At 49.2% G+C, this 22,506-nt stretch overlaps 26 non-coding genes and 4 pseudogenes across 26 annotated transcripts in view; all 30 read right to left on the reverse strand.

The window, feature by feature from the left end:
- Positions 1 to 113, reverse strand: part of LOC128477199 (5S ribosomal RNA) — a 119-nt gene extending 6 nt beyond the window's left edge. The window contains exon 1 of the ribosomal RNA XR_008348181.1: positions 1 to 113. This exon is cut by the window's left edge and continues 6 nt beyond it. This is a non-coding gene — a ribosomal RNA (5S ribosomal RNA).
- A 215-nt stretch (positions 114 to 328) lies between these two features.
- LOC128477446 (5S ribosomal RNA) lies at positions 329 to 447 on the reverse strand. The gene has a single exon (XR_008348418.1). It is a non-coding gene; the product is annotated as a 5S ribosomal RNA (ribosomal RNA).
- A 233-nt stretch (positions 448 to 680) lies between these two features.
- On the reverse strand, positions 681 to 799 carry LOC128476579 (5S ribosomal RNA). Its single transcript, XR_008347585.1, has one exon. It is a non-coding gene; the product is annotated as a 5S ribosomal RNA (ribosomal RNA).
- A 213-nt stretch (positions 800 to 1,012) lies between these two features.
- Positions 1,013 to 1,121, reverse strand: LOC128480547 (uncharacterized; annotated as a pseudogene).
- A 284-nt stretch (positions 1,122 to 1,405) lies between these two features.
- On the reverse strand, positions 1,406 to 1,524 carry LOC128477168 (5S ribosomal RNA). The gene has a single exon (XR_008348150.1). It is a non-coding gene; the product is annotated as a 5S ribosomal RNA (ribosomal RNA).
- Positions 1,525 to 2,102: 578 nt separating this feature from the next.
- LOC128476796 (5S ribosomal RNA) lies at positions 2,103 to 2,221 on the reverse strand. Its single transcript, XR_008347791.1, has one exon. It is a non-coding gene; the product is annotated as a 5S ribosomal RNA (ribosomal RNA).
- Positions 2,222 to 2,433: 212 nt separating this feature from the next.
- Positions 2,434 to 2,552, reverse strand: LOC128477447 (5S ribosomal RNA). The gene has a single exon (XR_008348419.1). It is a non-coding gene; the product is annotated as a 5S ribosomal RNA (ribosomal RNA).
- A 224-nt stretch (positions 2,553 to 2,776) lies between these two features.
- Positions 2,777 to 2,895, reverse strand: LOC128477288 (5S ribosomal RNA). The gene has a single exon (XR_008348268.1). It is a non-coding gene; the product is annotated as a 5S ribosomal RNA (ribosomal RNA).
- A 221-nt stretch (positions 2,896 to 3,116) lies between these two features.
- On the reverse strand, positions 3,117 to 3,235 carry LOC128476580 (5S ribosomal RNA). Its single transcript, XR_008347586.1, has one exon. It is a non-coding gene; the product is annotated as a 5S ribosomal RNA (ribosomal RNA).
- A 209-nt stretch (positions 3,236 to 3,444) lies between these two features.
- On the reverse strand, positions 3,445 to 3,563 carry LOC128476938 (5S ribosomal RNA). Its single transcript, XR_008347929.1, has one exon. It is a non-coding gene; the product is annotated as a 5S ribosomal RNA (ribosomal RNA).
- A 237-nt stretch (positions 3,564 to 3,800) lies between these two features.
- Positions 3,801 to 3,909, reverse strand: LOC128480184 (uncharacterized; annotated as a pseudogene).
- A 272-nt stretch (positions 3,910 to 4,181) lies between these two features.
- On the reverse strand, positions 4,182 to 4,300 carry LOC128477732 (5S ribosomal RNA). Its single transcript, XR_008348690.1, has one exon. It is a non-coding gene; the product is annotated as a 5S ribosomal RNA (ribosomal RNA).
- Positions 4,301 to 4,527: 227 nt separating this feature from the next.
- Positions 4,528 to 4,646, reverse strand: LOC128476592 (5S ribosomal RNA). Its single transcript, XR_008347598.1, has one exon. It is a non-coding gene; the product is annotated as a 5S ribosomal RNA (ribosomal RNA).
- Positions 4,647 to 4,892: 246 nt separating this feature from the next.
- Positions 4,893 to 5,011, reverse strand: LOC128476581 (5S ribosomal RNA). The gene has a single exon (XR_008347587.1). It is a non-coding gene; the product is annotated as a 5S ribosomal RNA (ribosomal RNA).
- Positions 5,012 to 5,266: 255 nt separating this feature from the next.
- On the reverse strand, positions 5,267 to 5,385 carry LOC128476582 (5S ribosomal RNA). The gene has a single exon (XR_008347588.1). It is a non-coding gene; the product is annotated as a 5S ribosomal RNA (ribosomal RNA).
- Positions 5,386 to 5,658: 273 nt separating this feature from the next.
- On the reverse strand, positions 5,659 to 5,777 carry LOC128477467 (5S ribosomal RNA). Its single transcript, XR_008348438.1, has one exon. It is a non-coding gene; the product is annotated as a 5S ribosomal RNA (ribosomal RNA).
- Positions 5,778 to 6,010: 233 nt separating this feature from the next.
- On the reverse strand, positions 6,011 to 6,129 carry LOC128477038 (5S ribosomal RNA). The gene has a single exon (XR_008348027.1). It is a non-coding gene; the product is annotated as a 5S ribosomal RNA (ribosomal RNA).
- Positions 6,130 to 6,356: 227 nt separating this feature from the next.
- Positions 6,357 to 6,475, reverse strand: LOC128476583 (5S ribosomal RNA). Its single transcript, XR_008347589.1, has one exon. It is a non-coding gene; the product is annotated as a 5S ribosomal RNA (ribosomal RNA).
- A 221-nt stretch (positions 6,476 to 6,696) lies between these two features.
- LOC128477105 (5S ribosomal RNA) lies at positions 6,697 to 6,815 on the reverse strand. Its single transcript, XR_008348090.1, has one exon. It is a non-coding gene; the product is annotated as a 5S ribosomal RNA (ribosomal RNA).
- A 222-nt stretch (positions 6,816 to 7,037) lies between these two features.
- Positions 7,038 to 7,156, reverse strand: LOC128479305 (5S ribosomal RNA). Its single transcript, XR_008350190.1, has one exon. It is a non-coding gene; the product is annotated as a 5S ribosomal RNA (ribosomal RNA).
- A 212-nt stretch (positions 7,157 to 7,368) lies between these two features.
- Positions 7,369 to 7,477, reverse strand: LOC128480087 (uncharacterized; annotated as a pseudogene).
- Positions 7,478 to 7,753: 276 nt separating this feature from the next.
- LOC128476884 (5S ribosomal RNA) lies at positions 7,754 to 7,872 on the reverse strand. The gene has a single exon (XR_008347876.1). It is a non-coding gene; the product is annotated as a 5S ribosomal RNA (ribosomal RNA).
- A 236-nt stretch (positions 7,873 to 8,108) lies between these two features.
- LOC128476584 (5S ribosomal RNA) lies at positions 8,109 to 8,227 on the reverse strand. The gene has a single exon (XR_008347590.1). It is a non-coding gene; the product is annotated as a 5S ribosomal RNA (ribosomal RNA).
- A 246-nt stretch (positions 8,228 to 8,473) lies between these two features.
- LOC128476585 (5S ribosomal RNA) lies at positions 8,474 to 8,592 on the reverse strand. Its single transcript, XR_008347591.1, has one exon. It is a non-coding gene; the product is annotated as a 5S ribosomal RNA (ribosomal RNA).
- Positions 8,593 to 8,820: 228 nt separating this feature from the next.
- On the reverse strand, positions 8,821 to 8,929 carry LOC128480089 (uncharacterized; annotated as a pseudogene).
- A 257-nt stretch (positions 8,930 to 9,186) lies between these two features.
- On the reverse strand, positions 9,187 to 9,305 carry LOC128478785 (5S ribosomal RNA). The gene has a single exon (XR_008349687.1). It is a non-coding gene; the product is annotated as a 5S ribosomal RNA (ribosomal RNA).
- Positions 9,306 to 9,520: 215 nt separating this feature from the next.
- On the reverse strand, positions 9,521 to 9,639 carry LOC128479052 (5S ribosomal RNA). Its single transcript, XR_008349944.1, has one exon. It is a non-coding gene; the product is annotated as a 5S ribosomal RNA (ribosomal RNA).
- Positions 9,640 to 9,876: 237 nt separating this feature from the next.
- LOC128478795 (5S ribosomal RNA) lies at positions 9,877 to 9,995 on the reverse strand. The gene has a single exon (XR_008349697.1). It is a non-coding gene; the product is annotated as a 5S ribosomal RNA (ribosomal RNA).
- Positions 9,996 to 22,002: 12,007 nt separating this feature from the next.
- Positions 22,003 to 22,121, reverse strand: LOC128476586 (5S ribosomal RNA). The gene has a single exon (XR_008347592.1). It is a non-coding gene; the product is annotated as a 5S ribosomal RNA (ribosomal RNA).
- Positions 22,122 to 22,354: 233 nt separating this feature from the next.
- On the reverse strand, positions 22,355 to 22,473 carry LOC128478281 (5S ribosomal RNA). Its single transcript, XR_008349209.1, has one exon. It is a non-coding gene; the product is annotated as a 5S ribosomal RNA (ribosomal RNA).
- Between the last annotated feature and the right edge of the window lie 33 nt (positions 22,474 to 22,506).

The following is a 22,506-nucleotide window of genomic DNA, read 5'->3' on the forward strand; positions in this document are numbered from 1 at the left end:
CAACACCTGGTATTCCCAGGCGGTCTCCCATCCAGGTACTAACCAGGCCCAACCCTGCTTAGCTTCCGAGATCAGACGAGATCGGGCGCTTTCAGGGAGGTATGGCCGCAGATGTGAAAGCTCTTTATTTTACTTTTCCTATTCTGTTGCTGCTGCTGCTGCTGCTGCTGCTTCTGCTGCTGCTGCTGCTTGTCGTCAGACAGAAAGAATTATAAGCCCTGGGACAGGACAGAGAAGGTGAGAAGGTTCAAATAAGGGTTTAAAGCTTTGATGATGAGCAAGAAACACATGGCAAAAAGCTCTCCCCGGACTGTGAGAAAAAATTAAAAGCCTACAACACCTGGTATTCCCAGGCAGTCTCCCATCCAGGTACTAACCAGGCCCAACCCTGCTTAGCTTCCGAGATCAGACGAGATCGGGCGCTTTCAGGGTGGTATGGCCGCAGGTGTGAAAATTTTTTATTTTACTTCTCTTATTCTGTTGCTGCTGCTGCTGCTGCTGCTGCTGCTGCTGCTGCTGCTGCTGCTGCTGCTGCTGCTGCTTGTCGTCAGACAAAAAGAATTATAAGCCCTGGGACAGGACAGAGAAGGTGAGAAGGTTCAAATAAGGGTTTAAAGCTTTGATGATGAGCAAGAAACACATGGCAAAAAGCTCTCCCCGGACTGTGAGAAAAAATTAAAAGCCTACAACACCTGGTATTCCCAGGCGGTCTCCCATCCAGGTACTAACCAGGCCCAACCCTGCTTAGCTTCCGAGATCAGACGAGATCGGGCGCTTTCAGGGTGGTATGGCCGCAGGTGTGAAAGTTTTTTATTTTACTTCTCTTATTCTGTTGCTGCTGCTGCTGCTGCTGCTGCTGCTGCTGCTGCTGCTGCTTGTCGTCAGACAGAAAGAATTATAAGCCCTGGGACAGGACAGAGAAGGTGAGAAGGTTCAAATAAGGGTTTAAAGCTTTGATGATGAGCAAGAAACACATGGCAAAAAGCTCTCCCCGGACTGTGAGAAAAGAAAAAGCCTACAACACCTGGTATTCCCAGGCGTTCTCCCATCCAGGTACTAACCAGGCCCAACCCTGCTTAGCTTCCGAGATCAGGCGCTTTCAGGGTGGTATGGCCGCAGGTGTGAAAGCTCTTTATTTTACTTCTCTTATTCTGTTGCTGCTGCTGCTGCTGCTGCTGCTGCTGCTGCTGCTGCTGCTGCTGCTGCTGCTGCTGCTGCTGCTGCTGCTGCTGCTGCTGCTGCTGCTGCTGCTGCTGCTGCTGCTGCTTGTCGTCAGACAGAAAGAATTATAAGCCCTGGGACAGGACAGAGAAGGTGAGAAGGTTCAAACAAGGGTTTAAAGCTTTGATGATGAGCAAGAAACACATGGCAAAAAGCTCTCCCCGGACTGTGAGAAAAAATTAAAAGACTACAACACCTGGTATTCCCAGGCGGTCTCCCATCCAGGTACTAACCAGGCCCAACCCTGCTTAGCTTCCGAGATCAGACGAGATCGGGCGCTTTCAGGGTGGTATGGCCGCAGGTGTGAAAGTTTTTTATTTTACTTCTCTTATTCTGTTGCTGCTGCTGCTGCTGCTGCTGCTGCTGCTGCTGCTGCTGCTGCTGCTGCTGCTGCTGCTGCTTGTCGTCAGACAAAAAGAATTATAAGCCCTGGGACAGGACAGAGAAGGTGAGAAGGTTCAAATAAGGGTTTAAAGCTTTGATGATGAGCAAGAAACACATGGCAAAAAGCTCTCCCCGGACTGTGAGAAAAAATTAAAAGCCTACAACACCTGGTGTTCCCAGGCGGTCTCCCATCCAGGCCTAACCCTGCTTAGCTTCCGAGATCAGACGAGATCGGGCGCTTTCATGGTGGTATGGCCGCAGGTGTGAAAGTTTTTTATTTTACTTCTCTTATTCTGTTGCTGTTGCTGCTGCTGCTGCTGCTGCTGCTGCTGCTGCTGCTGCTGCTGCTGCTGCTGCTGCTTGTCGTCAGACAGAAAGAATTATAAGCCCTGGGACAGGACAGAGAAGGTGAGAAGGTTCAAATAAGGGTTTAAAGCTTTGATGATGAGCAAGAAACACATGGCAAAAAGCTCTCCCCGGACTGTGAGAAAAGAAAAAGCCTACAACACCTGGTATTCCCAGGCGGTCTCCCATCCAGGTACTAACCAGGCCCAACCCTGCTTAGCTTCCGAGATCAGACGAGATCGGGCGCTTTCAGGGAGGTATGGCCGCAGGTGTGAAAGCTCTTTATTTTACTTTTCCTATTCTGTTGCTGCTGCTGCTGCTGCTGCTTCTGCTGCTGCTGCTGCTTGTCGTCAGACAGAAAGAATTATAAGCCCTGGGACAGGACAGAGAAGGTGAGAAGGTTCAAATAAGGGTTTAAAGCTTTGATGATGAGCAAGAAACACATGGCAAAAAGCTCTCCCCGGACTGTGAGAAAAAATTAAAAGCCTACAACACCTGGTATTCCCAGGCAGTCTCCCATCCAGGTACTAACCAGGCCCAACCCTGCTTAGCTTCCGAGATCAGACGAGATCGGGCGCTTTCAGGGTGGTATGGCCGCAGGTGTGAAAATTTTTTATTTTACTTCTCTTATTCTGTTGCTGCTGCTGCTGCTGCTGCTGCTGCTGCTGCTGCTGCTGCTGCTGCTGCTTGTCGTCAGACAAAAAGAATTATAAGCCCTGGGACAGGACAGAGAAGGTGAGAAGGTTCAAATAAGGGTTTAAAGCTTTGATGATGAGCAAGAAACACATGGCAAAAAGCTCTCCCCGGACTGTGAGAAAAAATTAAAAGCCTACAACACCTGGTATTCCCAGGCGGTCTCCCATCCAGGTACTAACCAGGCCCAACCCTGCTTAGCTTCCGAGATCAGACGAGATCGGGCGCTTTCAGGGTGGTATGGCCGCAGGAGTGAAAGTTTTTTATTTTACTTCTCTTATTCTGTTGCTGCTGCTGCTGCTGCTGCTGCTGCTGCTGCTGCTGCTGCTGCTGCTTGTCGTCAGACAAAAAGAATTATAAGCCCTGGGACAGGACAGAGAAGGTGAGAAGGTTCAAATAAGGGTTTAAAGCTTTGATGATGAGCAAGAAACACATGGCAAAAAGCTCTCCCCGGACTGTGAGAAAAAATTAAAAGCCTACAACACCTGGTATTCCCAGGCGGTCTCCCATCCAGGTACTAACCAGGCCCAACCCTGCTTAGCTTCCGAGATCAGACGAGATCGGGCGCTTTCAGGGTGGTATGGCCGCAGGTGTGAAAGTTTTTTATTTTACTTCTCTTATTCTGTTGCTGCTGCTGCTGCTGCTGCTGCTGCTGCTGCTGCTTGTCGTCAGACAAAAAGAATTATAAGCCCTGGGACAGGACAGAGAAGGTGAGAAGGTTCAAATAAGGGTTTAAAGCTTTGATGATGAGCAAGAAACACATGGCAAAAAGCTCTCCCCGGACTGTGAGAAAAAATTAAAAGCCTACAACACCTGGTATTCCCAGGCGGTCTCCCATCCAGGTACTAACCAGGCCCAACCCTGCTTAGCTTCCGAGATCAGACGAGATCGGGCGCTTTCAGGGTGGTATGGCCACAGGTGTGAAAGTTTTTTATTTTACTTCTCTTATTCTGCTGCTGCTGCTGCTGCTGCTGCTGCTGCTGCTGCTGCTGCTGCTGCTGCTGCTGCTGCTGCTGCTGCTTGTCGTCAGACAGAAAGAATTATAAGCCCTGGGACAGGACAGAGAAGGTGAGAAGGTTCAAATAAGGGTTTAAAGCTTTGATGATGAGCAAGAAACACATGGCAAAAAGCTCTCCCCGGACTGTGAGAAAAGAAAAAGCCTACAACACCCGGTATTCCCAGGCGGTCTCCCATCCAGGTACTAACCAGGCCCAACCCTGCTTAGCTTCCGAGATCAGGCGCTTTCAGGGTGGTATGGCCGCAGGTGTGAAAGTTTTTTATTTTACTTCTCTTATTCTGTTGCTGCTGCTGCTGCTGCTGCTGCTGCTGCTGCTGCTGCTGCTGCTGCTGCTGCTGCTGCTGCTGCTGCTGCTGCTGCTGCTGCTGCTGCTGCTGCTGCTTGTCGTCAGACAGAAAGAATTATAAGCCCTGGGACAGGACAGAGAAGGTGAGAAGGTTCAAATAAGGGTTTAAAGCTTTGATGATGAGCAAGAAACACATGGCAAAAAGCTCTCCCCGGACTGTGAGAAAAAATTAAAAGCCTACAACACCTGGTATTCCCAGGCGGTCTCCCATACAGGTACTAACCAGGCCCAACCCTGCTTAGCTTCCGAGATCAGACGAGATCGGGCGCTTTCAGGGAGGTATGGCCGCAGGTGTGAAAGCTCTTTATTTTACTTTTCCTATTCTGTTGCTGCTGCTGCTGCTGCTGCTGCTGCTGCTGCTGCTGCTGCTGCTGCTGCTGCTTGTCGTCAGACAGAAAGAATTATAAGCCCTGGGACAGGACAGAGAAGGTGAGAAGGTTCAAATAAGGGTTTAAAGCTTTGATGATGAGCAAGAAACACATGGCAAAAAGCTCTCCCCGGACTGTGAGAAAAAATTAAAAGCCTACAACACCTGGTATTCCCAGGGGGTCTCCCATCCAGGTACTAACCAGGCCCAACCCTGCTTAGCTTCCGAGATCAGACGAGATCGGGCGCTTTCAGGGTGGTATGGCCGCAGGTGTGAAAGTTTTTTATTTTACTTCTCTTATTCTGTTGCTGCTGCTGCTGCTGCTGCTGCTGCTGCTGCTGCTGCTGCTGCTGCTGCTGCTGCTGCTGCTGCTGCTGCTGCTTGTTGTCAGACAAAAAGAATTATAAGCCCTGGGACAGGACAGAGAAGGTGAGAAGGTTCAAATAAGGGTTTAAAGCTTTGATGATGAGCAAGAAACACATGGCAAAAAGCTCTCCCCGGACTGTGAGAAAAGAAAAAGCCTACAACACCTGGTATTCCCAGGCGGTCTCCCATCCAGGTACTAACCAGGCCCAACCCTGCTTAGCTTCCGAGATCAGACGAGATCGGGCGCTTTCAGGGTGGTATGGCCGCAGGTGTGAAAGTTTTTTATTTTACTTCTCTTATTCTGTTGCTGCTGCTGCTGCTGCTGCTGCTGCTGCTGCTGCTGCTGCTGCTGCTGCTGCTGCTGCTGCTGCTGCTGCTGCTGCTGCTGCTTGTCGTCAGACAGAAAGAATTATAAGCCCTGGGACAGGACAGAGAAGGTGAGAAGGTTCAAATAAGGGTTTAAAGCTTTGATGATGAGCAAGAAACACATGGCAAAAAGCTCTCCCCGGACTGTGAGAAAAGAAAAAGCCTACAACACCTGGTATTCCCAGGCGGTCTCCCATCCAGGTACTAACCAGGCCCAACCCTGCTTAGCTTCCGAGATCAGACGAGATCGGGCGCTTTCAGGGTGGTATGGCCGCAGGTGTGAAAGCTTTTTATTTTACTTCTCTTATTCTGTTGCTGCTGCTTCTGCTTCTGCTTCTGCTTCTGCTTCTGCTTCTGCTTCTGCTTCTGCTGCTGCTGCTGCTGCTGCTGCTGCTGCTGCTGCTGCTGCTGCTGCTTGTCGTCAGACAGAAAGAATTATAAGCCCTGGGACAGGACAGAGAAGGTGAGAAGGTTCAAATAAGGGTTTAAAGCTTTGATGATGAGCAAGAAACACATGGCAAAAAGCTCTCCCCGGACTGTGAGAAAAGAAAAAGCCTACAACACCTGGTATTCCCAGGCGGTCTCCCATCCAGGTACTAACCAGGCCCAACCCTGCTTAGCTTCCGAGATCAAACGAGATCGGGCACTTTCAGGGTGGTATGGCCGCAGGTGTGAAAGCTCTTTATTTTACTTTTCTTATTCTGTTGCTGCTGCTGCTGCTGCTGCTGCTGCTGCTGCTGCTGCTGCTGCTGCTGCTGCTGCTGCTTGTCGTCAGACAGAAAGAATTATAAGCCCTGGGACAGGACAGAGAAGGTGAGAAGGTTCAAATAAGGGTTTAAAGCTTTGATGATGAGCAAGAAACACATGGCAAAAAGCTCTCCCCGGACTGTGAGAAAAAATTAAAAGCCTGCAACACCTGGTATTCCCAGGCGGTCTGCCATCCAGGTACTAACCAGGCCCAACCCTGCTTAGCTTCCGAGATCAAACGAGATCGGGCGCTTTCAGGGTGGTATGGCCGCAGGTGTGAAAGTTTTTTATTTTACTTCTCTTATTCTGTTGCTGCTGCTGCTGCTGCTGCTGCTGCTGCTGCTGCTGCTGCTGCTGCTGCTGCTTGTCGTCAGACAAAAAGAATTATAAGCCCTGGGACAGGACAGAGAAGGTGAGAAGGTTCAAATAAGGGTTTAAAGCTTTGATGATGAGCAAGAAACACATGGCAAAAAGCTCTCCCCGGACTGTGAGAAAAAATTAAAAGCCTACAACACCTGGTATTCCCAGGCGGTCTCCCATCCAGGTACTAACCAGGCCCAACCCTGCTTAGCTTCCGAGATCAGACGAGATCGGGCGCTTTCAGGGTGGTATGGCCGCAGGTGTGAAAGTTTTTCATTTTACTTCTCTTATTCTGTTGCTGCTGCTGCTGCTGCTGCTGCTGCTGCTGCTGCTGCTGCTGCTGCTTGTCGTCAGACAAAAAGAATTATAAGCCCTGGGACAGGACAGAGAAGGTGAGAAGGTTCAAATAAGGGTTTAAAGCTTTGATGATGAGCAAGAAACACATGGCAAAAAGCTCTCCCCGGACTGTGAGAAAAAATTAAAAGCCTACAACACCTGGTATTCCCAGGCGGTCTCCCATCCAGGTACTAACCAGGCCCAACCCTGCTTAGCTTCCGAGATCAGACGAGATCGGGCACTTTCAGGGTGGTATGGCCGCAGGTGTGAAAGTTTTTTATTTTACTTCTCTTATTCTGCTGCTGCTGCTGCTGCTGCTGCTGCTGCTGCTGCTGCTGCTGCTGCTGCTGCTTGTCGTCAGACAGAAAGAATTATAAGCCCTGGGACAGGACAGAGAAGGTGAGAAGGTTCAAATAAGGGTTTAAAGCTTTGATGATGAGCAAGAAACACATGGCAAAAAGCTCTCCCCGGACTGTGAGAAAAGAAAAAGCCTACAACACCTGGTATTCCCAGGCAGTCTCCCATCCAGGTACTAACCAGGCCCAACACTGCTTAGCTTCCAAGATCAGACGAGATCGGGCGCTTTCAGGGTGGTATGGCCGCAGGTGTGAAAGTTTTTTATTTTACTTCTCTTATTCTGCTGCTGCTGCTGCTGCTGCTGCTGCTGCTGCTGCTGCTGCTTGTCGTCAGACAGAAAGAATTATAAGCCCTGGGACAGGACAGAGAAGGTGAGAAGGTTCAAACAAGGGTTTAAAGCTTTGATGATGAGCAAGAAACACATGGCAAAAAGCTCTCCCCGGACTGTGAGAAAAAATTAAAAGCCTACAACACCTGGTATTCCCAGGCGGTCTCCCATCCAGGTACTAACCAGGCCCAACCCTGCTTAGCTTCCGAGATCAGGCGCTTTCAGGGTGGTATGGCCGCAGGTGTGAAAGTTTTTTATTTTACTTCTCTTATTCTGTTGCTGCTGCTGCAGTTGCTGCTGCTGCTGCTGTTGCTGCAGTTGCTGCTGCTGCTGCTGTTGCTGCTGCTGCTGCTGTTGCTGCTGCTGCTGCTGCTGCTGCTGCTTGTCGTCAGACAAAAGGAATTATAAGCCCTGGGACAGGACAGAGAAGGTGAGAAGGTTCAAATAAGGGTTTAAAGCTTTGATGATGAGCAAGAAACACATGGCAAAAAGCTCTCCCTGGACTGTGAGAAAAGAAAAAGCCTACAACACCTGGTATTCCCAGGCGGTCTCCCATCCAGGTACTAACCAGGCCCAACCCTGCTTAGCTTCCGAGATCAGACGAGATCGGGCGCTTTCAGGGAGGTATGGCTGCAGGTGTGAAAGCTCTTTATTTTACTTTTCTTATTCTGTTGCTGCTGCTGCTGCTGCTGCTGCTGCTGCTGCTGCTGCTGCTGCTGCTGCTGCTGCTGCTGCTTGTCGTCAGACAAAAAGAATTATAAGCCCTGGGACAGGACAGAGAAGGTGAGAAGGTTCAAATAAGGGTTTAAAGCTTTGATGATGAGCAAGAAACACATGGCAAAAAGCTCTCCCCGGACTGTGAGAAAAAATTAAAAGCCTACAACACCTGGTATTCCCAGGCGGTCTCCCATCCAGGTACTAACCAGGCCCAACCCTGCTTAGCTTCCGAGATCAGACGAGATCGGGCGCTTTCAGGGTGGTATGGCCGCAGGTGTGAAAGTTTTTTATTTTACTTCTCTTATTCTGCTGCTGCTGCTGCTGCTGCTGCTGCTGCTGCTGCTGCTGCTGCTGCTGCTGCTGCTGCTGCTGCTGCTGCTGCTGCTTGTCGTCAGACAGAAAGAATTATAAGCCCTGGGACAGGACAGAGAAGGTGAGAAGGTTCAAATAAGGGTTTAAAGCTTTGATGATGAGCAAGAAACACATGGCAAAAAGCTCTCCCCGGACTGTGAGAAAAGAAAAAGCCTACAACACCTGGTATTCCCAGGCGGTCTCCCATCCAGGTACTAACCAGGCCCAACCCTGCTTAGCTTCCGAGATCAGACGAGATCGGGCGCTTTCAGGGTGGTATGGCCGCAGGTGTGAAAGTTTTTTATTTTACTTCTCTTATTCTGTTGCTGTTGCTGCTGCTGCTGCTGCTGCTGCTGCTGCTGCTGCTGCTGCTGCTGCTGCTTGTCGTCAGACAGAAAGAATTATAAGCCCTGGGACAGGACAGAGAAGGTGAGAAGGTTCAAATAAGGGTTTAAAGCTTTGATGATGAGCAAGAAACACATGGCAAAAAGCTCTCCCCGGACTGTGAGAAAAGAAAAAGCCTACAACACCTGGTATTCCCAGGCGGTCTCCCATCCAGGTACTAACCAGGCCCAACCCTGCTTAGCTTCCGAGATCAGGCGCTTTCAGGGTGGTATGGCCGCAGGTGTGAAAGCTCTTTATTTTACTTTTCTTATTCTGTTGCTGCTGCTGCTGCTGCTGCTGCTGCTGCTGCTGCTGCTGCTGCTGCTGCTGCTGCTGCTGCTGCTGCTGCTGCTGCTGCTGCTTGTCGTCAGACAGAAAGAATTATAAGCCCTGGGACAGGACAGAGAAGGTGAGAAGGTTCAAATAAGGGTTTAAAGCTTTGATGATGAGCAAGAAACACATGGCAAAAAGCTCTCCCCGGACTGTGAGAAAAAATTTAAAGCCTACAACACCTGGTATTCCCAGGCGGTCTACCATCCAGGTACTAACCAGGCCCAACCCTGCTTAGCTTCCGAGATCAGACAAGATCGGGCGCTTTCAGGGTGGTATGGCCGCAGGTGTGAAAGCTCTTTATTTTACTTTTCTTATTCTGTTGCTGCTGCTGCTGCTGCTGCTGCTGCTGCTGCTGCTGCTGCTTGTCGTCAGACAGAAAGAATTATAAGCCCTGGGACAGGACAGAGAAGGTGAGAAGGTTCAAATAAGGGTTTAAAGCTTTGATGATGAGCAAGAAACACATGGCAAAAAGCTCTCCCCGGACTGTGAGAAAAAATTAAAAGCCTACAACACCTGGTGTTCCCAGGCGGTCTCCCATCCAGGTACTAACCAGGCCTAACCCTGCTTAGCTTCCGAGATCAGACGAGATCGGGCGCTTTCATGGTGGTATGGCCGCAGGTGTGAAAGTTTTTTATTTTACTTCTCTTATTCTGTTGCTGTTGCTGCTGCTGCTGCTGCTGCTGCTGCTGCTGCTGCTGCTGCTGCTGCTGCTGCTGCTGCTTGTCGTCAGACAGAAAGAATTATAAGCCCTGGGACAGGACAGAGAAGGTGAGAAGGTTCAAATAAGGGTTTAAAGCTTTGATGATGAGCAAGAAACACATGGCAAAAAGCTCTCCCCGGACTGTGAGAAAAGAAAAAGCCTACAACACCTGGTATTCCCAGGCGGTCTCCCATCCAGGTACTAACCAGGCCCAAACCTGCTTAGCTTCCGAGATCAGACGAGATCGGGCGCTTTCAGGGAGGTATGGCCGCAGATGTGAAAGCTCTTTATTTTACTTTTCCTATTCTGTTGCTGCTGCTGCTGCTGCTGCTGCTTCTGCTGCTGCTGCTGCTTGTCGTCAGACAGAAAGAATTATAAGCCCTGGGACAGGACAGAGAAGGTGAGAAGGTTCAAATAAGGGTTTAAAGCTTTGATGATGAGCAAGAAACACATGGCAAAAAGCTCTCCCCGGACTGTGAGAAAAAATTAAAAGCCTACAACACCTGGTATTCCCAGGCAGTCTCCCATCCAGGTACTAACCAGTAGACTTGGGCACCAGGGGGCTCTTCGTGTTCGTCTTCGTGCTCGTCTTCGGGGGAAAAAAAATCTTCGTATTCCGCGAATATTCGCCCGTTCCTGTCTTCTCTTCGGGCGAATATTCGCGGACATTCTTCGTGCTCGTTTAATCTTCGTTTTCCTCCTGGCTGCCTAGCAGGGGTTAATACGGGGTTAATAACACATCACAGCAGCAGCAGCTGCCGTGAAGGTACGTGTGTGCAGCTCTATTGGTCGTTTCGGCAGGGGGCTGGTCTGGCATCAACGAGTGAATTGCAGAACTGCAGAATGCACTTCATTCGTTGATGGCAGGCGAGCCCCCTGCCGAAACGACCAATAGAGTTGCACACACATACCGAGGTGTACTGTCCATAGATGTTTAATAAAAGAATAGGGAATATTTTACATTTTTAAATTGATTTTGGACCACTTTACATGCCTAACATTTGCTACCTATTTACAATGGCATACTTTGCAACAACCCAACTTACTTATTGGACAGGACTGGAAAATAGCAGGACTGTCCACCAAAATCTTGGGTGTGTTGGCAGGTATGCTGATGGAAAAATGTTGGACAAGAACTAAAAAATAGCTTAGGGTTAATGTACGGTTATGTTTAAGATTAGTAGCAGTGCACTGGTTTGGTTAAAGATGGATTATGTCTAAATAATAATAATTTAATTTTAATGTTTTTTTTAAAAAAAAAATAGGGGTTTATTTAAATGTATTTTAAAGTTAGATTTATTATTTAGTACTTGATTATATTTATTAAATGTTTATAGTAGCGTTACCTACCGAGCTATACCTACCTATGTGTATTTGCATTTTGCATACCTAGTTTAGCTAAATTAGATGGGACAGGACTGGAAAAAAGCAGGACTGTCCCTGAAAAAGTTGGGTCTGTTGGCAGGTATGTGGATGGAAAAATGTTATAGGGTGAAGTGTGAGTTATAGTGTTAATGTAATGCTATTAGTGAGTGAAGGCCAGGGCAAATAACAAGGAAAAGGTCCTTGTGTTTTGTGCATTGTAAGTGTGTGTGTATGTGTGTTATGTGTGATGTCACTGTGTGTTATATGTGTTATATGTGTTATTGTGTGTGTTATGTTTGGTTGGTTGTGTATCAGAAGGAAAATAATGAAATGGAAAAGGAAATGGGAAAGGCAAATGAGTGGGCAATTGGCGACCCGCTCACCTGTTTCACCCCAGGGCAAAGCACCCAAACACTGTCAGTCTTAGACGTTTGGCAGCAGACTTCCAGAGCTCAGACACAAGGCCCTAGCGTAAGCTGGCCACTCCGGCGGAGGTAGCAGGCGTTGCCACACCGCAAACAGAGGCAGCCAGGGGGGAGAAACTGCCCTTACCATTAGGGACATTTTGGGCATGACTCTAGCCAGGAAGCGAACTGGCAGAGAAGAGATGCTGGCACCACCACCAGCAGCAGCATTGAAAACTGAAAAGGCGAATGAGTGGGCAATTGGCGACCCACTCACCTGTTTCACCCCAGGGCAAAGCACCCAAACACTGTCAGTCTTAAACGTTTGGCAGCAGACTTCCAGAGCTCAGACACAAGGCCCTAGCGTAAGCTGGCCACTCCGGCGGAGGTAGCAGGCGTTGCCACACCGCAGACAGAGGCAGCCAGGGGGGAGAAACTGCCCTTACCATTAGGGACATTTGATTCATGACACTAGCCAGGAAGCGAACTGGCATCGAAGAGACACTGGCACCACCAGCAGCAGCAGCAGCAGCAGAATTGGGAAAGGCGAATGAGTGGGCAATTGGCGACCCACTCACCTGTTTCACCCCAGGGCAAAGCACCCAAACACTGTCAGTCTTAAACGTTTGGCAGCAGACTTCCAGAGCTCAGACACAAGGCCCTAGCGTAAGCTGGCCACTCCGGCGGAGGTAGCAGGCGTTGCCACACCGCAGACAGAGGCAGCCAGGGGGGAGAAACTGCCCTTACCATTAGGGACATTTGATTCATGACACTAGCCAGGAAGCGAACTGGCATCGAAGAGACACTGGCACCACCAGCAGCAGCAGCAGCAGCAGAATTGGGAAAGGCGAATGAGTGGGCAATTGGCGACCCACTCACCTGTTTCACCCCAGGGCAAAGCACCCAAACACTGTCAGTCTTAGACGTTTGGCAGCAGACTTCCAGAGCTCAGACACAAGGCCCTAGCGTAAGCTGGCCACTCCGGCGGAGGTAGCAGGCGTTGCCACACCGCAGACAGAGGCAGCCAGGGGGGAGAAACTGCCCTTACCATTAGGGACATTTGATTCATGACACTAGCCAGGAAGCGAACTGGCATCGAAGAGACACTGGCACCACCACCAGCAGCAGAATTGGGAAAGGCGAATGAGTGGGCAATTGGCGACCCACTCACCTGTTTCACCCCAGGGCAAAGCACCCAAACACTGTCAGTCTTAGACGTTTGGCAGCAGACTTCCAGAGCTCAGACACAAGGCCCTAGCGTAAGCTGGCCACTCCGGCGGAGGTAGCAGGCGTTGCCACACCGCAGACAGAGGCAGCCAGGGGGGAGAAACTGCCCTTACAATTAGGGACATTTTGGGCATGACTCTAGCCAGGAAGCGAACTGGCAGAGAAGAGATGCTGGCACCACCACCACCACCACCACCACCACCAGCAGCATTGAAAAATTGGAAAGGCGAATGAGTGGGCAATTGGCGACCCACTCACCTGTTTCACCCCAGGGCAAAGCACCCAAACACTGTCAGTCTTAGACGTTTGGCAGCAGACTTCCAGAGCTCAGACACTAGGCCCTAGCGTAAGCTGGCCACTCCGGCGGAGGTAGCAGGCGTTGCCACACCGCAGACAGAGGCAGCCAGGGGGGAGAAACTGCCCTTACCATTAGGGACATTTGATTCATGACACTAGCCAGGAAGCGAACTGGCATCGAAGAGACACTGGCACCACCAGCAGCAGCAGCAGCAGCAGAATTGGGAAAGGCGAATGAGTGGGCAATTGGCGACCCACTCACCTGTTTCACCCCAGGGCAAAGCACCCAAACACTGTCAGTCTTAAACGTTTGGCAGCAGACTTCCAGAGCTCAGACACAAGGCCCTAGCGTAAGCTGGCCACTCCGGCGGAGGTAGCAGGCGTTGCCACACCGCAAACAGACGCAGCCAGAGGGGAGAAACTGCCCTTACCACTAGGGACATTTTGGGCATGACTCTAGCCAGGAAGCGAACTGGCAGAGAAGAGATGCTGGCACCACCACCACCACCAGCAGCAGCATTGAAAAATGGGAAAGGCGAATGAGTGGGCAATTGGCGACCCACTCACCTGTTTCACCCCAGGGCAAAGCACCCAAACACTGTCAGTCTTAGACGTTTGGCAGCAGACTTCCAGAGCTCAGACACAAGGCCCTAGCGTAAGCTGGCCACTCCGGCGGAGGTAGCAGGCGTTGCCACACCGCAGACAGAGGCAGCCAGGGGGGAGAAACTGCCCTTACAATTAGGGACATTTTGGGCATGACTCTAGCCAGGAAGCGAACTGGCAGAGAAGAGATGCTGGCACCACCACCAGCAGCAGCATTGAAAAGGCGAATGAGTGGGCAATTGGCGACCCACTCACCTGTTTCACCCCAGGGCAAAGCATCCAAACACTGTCAGTCCTTGGCGTTTGGGAGCGGACTTCCAGAGCTCAGACACAAGGCCCTAGCGTAAGCTGGCTACATTGGCGGAGGTAGCAGGCGTTGCCACACCGCAGCAAGTGCAACCAGGGGGGAGAAACTGCCCTTACCATAAGGGACAATTAAGGCATGACACTAGCCAGGAAGCGAACTGGCAGAGAAGAGATGCTGGCACCACCAGCAGCAGCAGCAGCAGCAGCAGCAGCAGCAGCAGCATTGGAAAAGGCAAATGAGTGGGCAATTGACGACCCGCTCACCTGTTTCACCCCAGGGCAAAGCATCCAAACACTGTCAGTCCTTGGCGTTTGGGAGCGGACTTCCAGAGCTCAGACACAAGGCCCTAGCGTAAGCTGGCTACATTGGCGGAGGTAGCAGGCGTTGCCACACCGCAGCAAGTGCAACCAGGGGGGAGAAACTACCCTCACCATCAGGGACATTCGAGGCATGACACTAGCCAGGAAGCGAACTGGCATTGAAGAGAGACACTGGCACCACCACCAGCAGCAGCAGAATTGGGAAAGGCGAATGAGTGGGCAATTGACGACCCGCTCACCTGTTTCACCCCAGGGCAAAGCATCCAAAAACTGTCAGTCCTTGGCATTTGGGAGCGGACTTCCAGAACTCAGACACAAGGCCCTAGCGTAAGCTGGCTACACCGGCGGAGGTAGCAGGCGTTGCCACACCGCAGCAAGTGCAACCAGGGGGGAGAAACTACCCTCACCATCAGGGACATTCGAGGCATGACACTAGCCAGGAAGCGAACTGGCATTGAAGAGAGACACTGGCACCACCACCAGCAGCAGCAGAATTGGGAAAGGCGAATGAGTGGGCAATTGACGACCCGCTCACCTGTTTCACCCCAGGGCAAAGCATCCAAAAACTGTCAGTCCTTGGCATTTGGGAGCGGACTTCCAGAACTCAGACACAAGGCCCTAGCGTAAGCTGGCTACACCGGCGGAGGTAGCAGGCGTTGCCACACCGCAGCAAGTGCAACCAGGGGGGAGAAACTACCCTCACCATCAGGGACATTCGAGGCATGACACTAGCCAGGAAGCGAACTGGCATTGAAGAGAGACACTGGCACCACCACCAGCAGCAGCAGAATTGGGAAAGGCGAATGAGTGGGCAATTGACGACCCGCTCACCTGTTTCACCCCAGGGCAAAGCATCCAAAAACTGTCAGTCCTTGGCGTTTGGGAGCGGACTTCCAGAACTCAGACACAAGGCCCTAGCGTAAGCTGGCTACACCGGCGGAGGTAGCAGGCGTTGCCACACCGCAGCAAGTGCAACCAGGGGGGAGAAACTACCCTCACCATCAGGGACATTCGAGGCATGACACTAGCCAGGAAGCGAACTGGCATTGAAGAGAGACACTGGCACCACCACCAGCAGCAGCAGAATTGGGAAAGGCGAATGAGTGGGCAATTGACGACCCGCTCACCTGTTTCACCCCAGGGCAAAGCATCCAAAAACTGTCAGTCCTTGGCGTTTGGGAGCGGACTTCCAGAACTCAGACACAAGGCCCTAGCGTAAGCTGGCTACACCGGCGGAGGTAGCAGGCGTTGCCACACCGCAGCAAGTGCAACCAGGGGGGAGAAACTACCCTCACCATCAGGGACATTCGAGGCATGACACTAGCCAGGAAGCGAACTGGCATTGAAGAGAGACACTGGCACCACCACCAGCAGCAGCAGAATTGGGAAAGGCGAATGAGTGGGCAATTGACGACCCGCTCACCTGTTTCACCCCAGGGCAAAGCATCCAAAAACTGTCAGTCCTTGGCGTTTGGGAGCGGACTTCCAGAACTCAGACACAAGGCCCTAGCGTAAGCTGGCTACACCGGCGGAGGTAGCAGGCGTTGCCACACCGCAGCAAGTGCAACCAGGGGGGAGAAACTACCCTCACCATCAGGGACATTCGAGGCATGACACTAGCCAGGAAGCGAACTGGCATTGAAGAGAGACACTGGCACCACCACCAGCAGCAGCAGAATTGGGAAAGGCGAATGAGTGGGCAATTGACGACCCGCTCACCTGTTTCACCCCAGGGCAAAGCATCCAAGCACTGTCAGTCCTTGGCGTTTGGGAGCAGACCTACAGAACTCAGACACAAGGCCCTAGCATAAGCTAGCTACACCGGCGGAGGTAGCAGGCGTTGCCACACCGCAGCAAGTGCAACCAGGGGGGAGAAACTACCCTTTCCATTAGGGACATCTGAGGCATGATTTCAGCCAGGAAGCGAACTGGCAAAAGATACTGGCACCACCACCAGCAGCAGCGTTGGAAACGGAAAAAGGTGAATGAGTGGGCAATTGACGACCCACTCACCTGTTTCACCCCAGGGCAAAGCATCCAAAGACTGTCAGTCCTAGGCGTTTGGGAGCGGACTTACAGAGCTCAGACACTAGGCCCTAGCGTAAATTGGCTACACCAGCGGAGGTAGCAGGCATTGCCACACCGCAGCAAGTGCAACCAGGGGGAGAAACTACCTTAAACATTAGAGAGAAAAAATTTAACTTTCCAAGCTAAGAGCTGGGTAACCCAATTTGGGCAGATTGAATTTAAGAAAGGCAATCTGCTCCATCAGATGAGGTGCCATGCGTGAGCGCTGTGGACTCAGTATGTTTCCAGTCATAGAAAACACGCGCTCACTTTGAACAGTGGTTGGCGGACATGATAGAAGCTGCTGCGCAACCCATGAGAGTGCAGGCCACACACTCTTCTTTTCATCCCAGTAGCTAAGAGGATCAACATTAGGAGCAGAAGGAACTTCACAGAGGTAAAGTTTGACCATTTCAGCAGCACTACTCTCCTTTCTGCTGCTAGCTCTGTCAGATGGTCCAACTATACTGCCAAGTGCCTCTTCCCAAAACGCAGCTGCTCCACTCAGCTGTGTTGTGCTGCTTGTGGCACTGCTGCTGATGCTGCTGCTAGGGGTAGCAGACCACATCATCTCTTCCTCCTCCTGCACCTCACCCTCCTCGGACAGCATTCCCATTTTACGCTGCCAGTCACGCACCTTGTTGACCAATTGCTCCCGGTAGCTACTGAGAACATTGAATTTCAAAGCTAGCTTTCCCTTAATTCTTGGATCACAAAGGCACGCTAGCATCATTTCGGGACTCTCTTCCATTCGCTTGCGAAGGTGTACTTTTAGCAGATCCTTCAGCTTCCTGACTATGGCTGCTACGTCAGGATGTAGAGTGCCACCTTGAACAGCCTCACGGTTTCCAAGGAACACATCCATCTTGCTGCCTAGATGGGAGAACACTGGGATTACCTGGGCCAGACTGGCAGTGTTTGAGCTTAAATTTTCTGTGGCATCCCTGAATGGTTTAAGGACTGCCACTAGCTGGGCGATCACTGTCCAATCCTCCCTATTCAATGGAGAGGTAATCCCAATATTGTGCTCTGAGGCAAGATTATGGATTGCCCTCTGCTGCTCCAAAATCCTCTCTAGCATGTCTAACGTGGAGTTCCACCGTGTACTGACATCCTGACGTAGGCAGTGTACGGGAAGACCTGACCTCTCTTGCTCTTCCCTCAAAAGTTGGCTAGCCTTAACACTATGGTGAAAGTGCCCAGCGATCTTTCTGCAGCGGGACAGAACTACTGCTGCCACATTAGTTCCTTCTGACATTGCTGCCTTCACTACAAGATGGATGATGTGGGCTGCACAGCGCACACCAACAATATGACCATCTCGCAGCGCTTTCACCATATTGGCACCTCCGTCAGTTACCACAAAACCAACTTCAACATTGGTGCCCGCCTCTGCTCCCACCCAAAGGCTAAACATTTTCCTCATCGCATGCAGAATGTTTTGGGAAGTGTGCTTTTCATCCATCACTTCTGCATGGAGAAGGAAAGATCGGTAGCCTGCTGCAGCAGCTTCCTTAGACACACCGGGCTGCCACCAGTGTGCTGTCAAAGAAAGAAAGGCATGCTGGCCGCTAGGTGCACTCCACAAATCTGTAGTGAAATGAACAGACTGACCAGCAGCCTTGGAAAGCTCCTCTTTCACTGCTGCAACACAGGACCGATACAATGAGGGGACAATGTTCCTGCTGAAAGTGGAACGTGACGGAACTGTATATTGTGGAGCCACAGCCGCCATCAATTGTTTGAAAGGCTCCCCTTCGATCATAGAGAAGGATGCCCCTCCAACAGCAATGAACTGACCAATCAGTCGCGTTACTTTATTGGCCTGCTGTTTGGGCATTGACCTTTTGGATTGGAATGCCACAAATTGTTCCAGGGTGGGCTGGACATGCAGTGCTCCAACCTGCCTTGGTCTCTGGCTGCCAGCACTAGTTGCTGCTGCTGCTGCTGCTGCTATTGGCTCAGAAGAAGAAGCTGTTGGGGTTTTTCCACGGCCACCAGCTATGCTGCCTGCACTAAGTTTTACCTCTGCATCTTTCCCCAATAGCACAGCGTTGTGTTGAGTGCTGAGGTGATGCTTCATGCTAGCACTGGTAAAATGGCCAGACACTTTCCCTCTGCTTATTAGCTTCCCACAATGTTTGCACTTTCCATAGCGCCCTTCTTCAACATTTTCAAAGTGCTCCCAAATTGGGGCGCGCATAGCCTTGGAGTGTGCCTTGGGTGCTGCTCTTACTGCTCGGGGTGGATCAACAGAGGCAGAACTAGTGGTGGTGGGACTGGTGGTAACAGTACTGGCCATAGTGGGACTGCTAATTGCTTTAGATTTGCTAGGTTTTGCTGCTGCTGCTGGTGGTGGTGATGGTGATGATCGTAGCGGAGAAGGTGGAGGCTCAGGGGAAAATTGTGCACTAGTCATTTGGACACTGCTCCCTGAGGAATCTGATTCCTGACCACTCATCTCCTCTACTTCCTCTGGCTCATAGTCTAGCTCTTCATTAGCCAGATCGAATGGAATTCCTGCTAGGCTGGAGCTAAGACTGATATCGTCGTGAGACTCGTGACTAGTAGTAGTGCGAGCAGGAAGAATAGACTCTGCACTTGGCCTCTCAGTCTCAGGCTCCTCTGCTACCTCGCTAGGTGGAGTTCCACTATGTGTAGCCCTCTCTCTAACTGTCTTTACAAAAATTTTGTAAGGACTTGGTGGCTTGCTAGAGGTACTAGGAGGACATGGCGTGGCGGTACCAGTGGGAACAGTAGGCGCAGCACTAGTGGTGGTAGAGGCGGGGGTGGTGGTGGTGGTGGTTTTCCCTACAAAGGAATGAGATCGCTTTGGTTTGGGACCCCTCTGAGTCTTGCTGCTAATTTGGCTCTGCTTGGTACCTTGCATGCTGCTGGTGGATGGGGAAGATGCTGCTTGGGGCAAAAGGCACTTCTTTTTAGTCACTGGGCTGGTACTACTTGTGCTACCCTTTAACTTTGAACGTGCTTCTGGTGCTTTAGGCTTTCCGTAAAAAACCATAGAGCTTGTGGGCCTAGCCGCACTACTACTGCCTGCTTTTGGTGCCTTTCCTTTACTTGATGATCCTTCAAGCAATGCTTCCCCAAATGATAAGCGAGAGCTTGGCCTACTTGGCCGACTAGACTGACGCAAAGGCTGCATCTTAGAGCTGGTGGTGGTGCTGGTGGTGGTGCTGGTGGTGGTGGTGGTGGTGGTGGTGGTGGTAGATGGAGCTTGTCCCTCCTTAGTCCCAAAAGGAGGATCCATTTCAAATTTTGTGTTGTGTGTGTAGTGTAGTGTAGTGTAGTGTAGTGTAGTGTTTAAAAAACTATAAAAAAAAAATAAAAAAATAAAAATAAAAAAAAGGAAAAACGAATTAAAGACAAAAAAATTAGAGGAAGTTCTCTTCAGTGCTACTGCTTAAAAAGTAAAACTATGCACTACTGCACTGTGCTGTGTGCAATCTGCCAAAATCCTAAAGTTATTTAAATTATTAACTCAAGATTAACTATTTAATAACTAGCAGTATTTTATTTTTAATTTGAATTTACACGGGCCTAAGAGCTTAGCCTACTACTATGCTAGCCTAAAGCTATATTTCCTTACTATAAGTCTACCTCTAGGCAGACGCTCTCAAACCCACTAAGCTAAAGTGAGGTTAAATCAGATTCAGTATATGATTTATTAATTAATATTAAGTTATATAATATTAATAGATTAGAACTAATTTACTTATATATTATGTATTATAGATAGAAGAATATAGATTATGAATTAGAATTTAGAATTAGAATTACTTATATTATAGATTATGAATTAGAATATTATTATTTATAATATATTATAGATTAAGATTAAAGAAGATTAGAATTATTTTAGTACTACAGCTAGTAGCTTGAAGCTTTGCTTAGTACAGCTCGTCACAGTCAATTTTTCTTGAAAAGAATTAGAAATAAAATAAAATGTCACAGCAAAACAGTTATCTTCACTGCTTGCTGCACTCACTAGCCCAACAAGTTCACTTCACTGATGGACTGAGGTGAGCAAAACACTAAGGGTACTTTTAATAAAATTGAAATAAAATGTAAAATAAATGAGAAAATCTTTGCAAAACAGTTAACGTCACTGCTTGCTGATCAAAAAAAAACACAGCACTTATGCGGCTGCACTCACTAGCCCAACAAGTTCACTTCACTGATGGACTGAGGTGAGCAAAACAAATGAAATAAAATGAAAGATTAATTAAGAAAAATTGACTTGGTCTCTTACTGTTGCTAAAACAAAGCACAAACTATAGAGCTGCAGCACCAGTACTAATAAGATTAGCTGAACTATACGCTAGTAGTAATTAATTAATATTATTACTTTTATTTATAGCTAATTTAATTAACTATTAAGATAAGAAAGAATTAGAGAATTATTGATATTACTGATTTTAGATTAGACACTAGTAGATGTTCTGAATGTCTACAGTACACTCTACACTAGTATACTATTACTAACTATAACTGACAAATATATATATTTTATAATGAATTCAATTATTAATTATATTAATTAATATTACTGATTTTAAATTAGACACTAGTAGATGAATGTCTACAGTACACTCTACACTAGTATACTATAGTATATATATATATATGACTGACAAATATATATATATATATAATATTATAATGAACTATTAAATTATAGATTCTATTAAATTGTAATTTATAAATTCTATTTAATTTATTTAAGCAGGACAGGCAATAGGCACTAGTGCCAGCCCAGGGCAAGGGCACCCCAGTGCCACTGAGGCACTGGGTGCACTGTCAACTCAACAGCACTTACACTAAAGTTGATGACAAATTAATTTTAAAAAAATTAAATTAATCAAATTATTATTATTAAATTAATTATATTAAGTAGCACTGAAGTGAGGATGAAGTACACTGTGAGAAAGGCTTACCAGTCTCACACAGAACAGAACAATCTCTCTCTGTAACGCTCGGATGCAGCACAGCAGTGTTGCCAAAGCAGTCACAGCGAAAAATGAATGGATCTCTCAGGCAAGCTCTGGTCTTATAAAGGCGCCTTCAGAATTCAAAAAACAGCAGCACAGGCATTGGACGAGACCCTTAGCGTTACGTCACAAGAGTGAGCTGATTGGACAGACGAGGATCAGCTCACTCCTGTTTGAAATTTTGGCGGTTGCGCGGCAAAAACGAAGACGATCACGAAGAATCTTCGATTCTTCGTGATTGTGAGTCTTCGTCTTCGCCTACGGTTTGCCGGCACTGTATTCTGTTCTACGTTCCTTCGGAACGAACAAAAAAACGGCCTCTTCGTGCTCGTTTTCATGTTCGCCCGAAGACGAATGCACAAGTCTACTAACCAGGCCCAACCCTGCTTAGCTTCCGAGATCAGACGAGATCGGGCGCTTTCAGGGTGGTATGGCCGCAGGTGTGAAAATTTTTTATTTTACTTCTCTTATTCTGTTGCTGCTGCTGCTGCTGCTGCTGCTGCTGCTGCTGCTGCTGCTGCTGCTGCTGCTGCTGCTGCTGCTGCTTGTCGTCAGACAAAAAGAATTATAAGCCCTGGGACAGGACAGAGAAGGTGAGAAGGTTCAAATAAGGGTTTAAAGCTTTGATGATGAGCAAGAAACACATGGCAAAAAGCTCTCCCCGGACTGTGAGAAAAAATTAAAAGCCTACAACACCTGGTATTCCCAGGCGGTCTCCCATCCAGGTACTAACCAGGCCCAACCCTGCTTAGCTTCCGAGATCAGACGAGATCGGGCGCTTTCAGGGTGGTATGGCCGCAGGTGTGAAAGTTTTTTATTTTACTTCTCTTATTCTGTTGTGCTGCTGCTGCTGCTGCTGCTGCTGCTGCTGCTGCTGCTGCTGCTGCTGCTGCTGCTGCTTGTCGTCAGACAGAAAGAATTATAAGCCCTGGGACAGGACAGAGAAGGTGAGAAGGTTCAAATAAGGGTTTAAAGCTTTGATGATGAGCAAGAAACACATGGCAAAAAGCTCTCCCTGGACTGTGAGAAAAGAAAAAGCCTACAACACCTGGTATTCCCAGGCGGTCTCCCATCCAGGTACTAACCAGGCCCAACCCTGCTTAGCTTCCGAGATCAAACAAGATCGGGCGCTTTCAGGGTGGTATGGCCGCAGGTGTGAAAGCTCTTTATTTTACTTTTCTTATTCTG

This window comes from Spea bombifrons, chromosome 2 (genome assembly GCF_027358695.1).
Source record: "Spea bombifrons isolate aSpeBom1 chromosome 2, aSpeBom1.2.pri, whole genome shotgun sequence".
Lineage (NCBI taxonomy): Eukaryota > Metazoa > Chordata > Amphibia > Anura > Pelobatidae > Spea > Spea bombifrons.